General features: G+C 34.8%; 1 pseudogene; it reads right to left on the minus strand.

Annotated features, from left to right (window-relative positions):
• Nucleotides 1-953: 953 nt before the first annotated feature.
• LOC101594601 lies at nt 954-1,528 on the minus strand (annotated as a pseudogene).
• Nucleotides 1,529-2,151: the final 623 nt, after the last annotated feature.

Below are 2,151 nucleotides of genomic sequence, written 5' to 3' on the forward strand. Positions count from 1 at the left end.
CTTTGGGTTGAGATTACACCTTTTGCCTTAGTCTCCCTAAATTGCATTTAATCGCCAAAAGCATCAGAGCCACTGGAACCAAGCACTGTCTCATCAGGATTGGTGAAAACAAAAATGAATCTTTGGGTATAAAGATTGGGGAATAGAGTGGAGATCCTGTACTAAATTTTAAAATCTCAAAAATAGGAAATGTCTTAGCAGATTAAATCTTTTAATATAAGCTTAATATTAGGTTTTACTTTGATATGTAGCTTAAAACCAAATCAATTTTACACACATTGGCACTTTAGCATGAGGGTAAGCTTCTTTAAAATAATTGGGGACCTTTAAAATTAGGCCCTCATAGAAAAAAGTCCATGGTGATACATCCAGCAAATTCATACTAAAATAGTCTTTGTAGGATGAAAGAAAACTTTACATATGTTACAAGCTTATTACATGTATTTACATAGCTCTTTCTTCTCTAGGTACTTAAATCAGTTTAAAAAAAAAAATAGTCCGTCTGCAGGCAGATGCATATCCACTATACTTAAGAAACAGACAAAGCCAGGCATGGTGGCACATACCTTTAATCCCAGTGCACTTGGTAGGCTGAGGTAGGATCACTGAATTCAGGTCCAGCCTGGACTAGAGTGAGATACAAAAACAAGGGCCACTTGGGCATAGACTGCTTTGTTCTAGCAAGCCCTGACTGACCTTCACACATACACCAATTAGTAAGTACAATTTAGTAAAATGAGATCTTTAGTAATAATTCATTTTCTTTTGGCAGTTAGGTGCCTTTAGGACATTTAATTTCCTAATGTCTACATTTTTCAGTCCCTGTATATTTCAGCTATAACCTGACTGACTGTAAACTACTGTCTCCACAATAGACGATTTTAAAAGTCAGCTATTTCCCAAATCAATGTGAATGTTTCACTTGTATCAAGTACAATTATTTAAATTGCACTGATATGTCACCATGCAAACAGCACATAAATGATAGTCTTGATTATACTTGTAAATTACAAGTTTTACCTCCTTAAGTCAATTTGGTTCAGACCAATTCATGACTATGTAAACAGTGCTAAATTTAAATATTAGTACTTCATCTTAAACTTGTACTTTAAGTAAGGTTTTAAGTTGAAATATCATTATTTCCTTAGCTGAAGGATTAAATGAAACTGGAACCCAGTGGCTTGGGAAGAACGCCTGGTGATGGTGGCTCACTAAATTTAGCTCCAGCATAGTTCTGGCTAGTTTGAGATTTAAAAAGCAAACTGGGACTTGATAGACTACAGTTCCAATTTGGATTACTAGAAAAATTGTTCTTCCCGCCATTTTGCATGGCCTGCCATGCAGCTGCTGATAAGTTGTAACTGTGTCCTCATTCTTTTTTCTTGTGAACAATTTTCATCTGGGAATTCTGATCCTTAGTCTTCTGTCTAGTAAGCTGCTGTTGGTTCTTACTAAAGTTTCTAGATTGAGGCAGCCCAGGTTTTTTAATACATGGATAAATAAACAAAAATAAATATGCTTGTTGCATAAATAAATGCCATAATGACTATTAAGTTGGAAAATATTAGCAGTTCCTATATCTTACCCTTTACCGAAGTCATAAAATGAATGAGAAGGTAATTTTTCTTTCCTGAGGGAATGACTGAGATTAGTGAAATTGTCAAAGCTTGAGAGATTCAGATGTGATTATTTGTATCACATTACCATTTAATTCTCCTGTTTGCTAGTTACAAAAGATAAATGAGACATGGAGAATAATGATGAATTACTTTAAACCCAATCTAGAGGAGCTTTTAATGGTAGACCCTATTCTAAAGGTTGTATTTTTGTGGAACAAATCAATATACTCTTTGAAACCTGAAATACAACTGTTGAGCTCAGCTCTTATTTCTTTGTAAAACTTGAATTTTAAAAGTAACTTTTAAACCAATACACATTGTAATATACATTCACATCATGACTTAGATCACAACTGCCACCTACCTCTGTGCCTCATTTAGTCTGCACTGTCACTTACTGTCTCACTAACCCACGACAACACATGTTGGTTCACTGTTGGAATACTGCTTATGAGAACTGGAGAGTAGGAAGAAGCAAGAATAAAGTTGGCTTGGTAAGACATCTCAGTAAAGTTTCTGTTGTAAAGATTGA

This window comes from Jaculus jaculus, chromosome 7, assembly GCF_020740685.1.
Source record: "Jaculus jaculus isolate mJacJac1 chromosome 7, mJacJac1.mat.Y.cur, whole genome shotgun sequence".
In the NCBI taxonomy this organism is placed as follows: Eukaryota; Metazoa; Chordata; class Mammalia; order Rodentia; family Dipodidae; genus Jaculus; species Jaculus jaculus.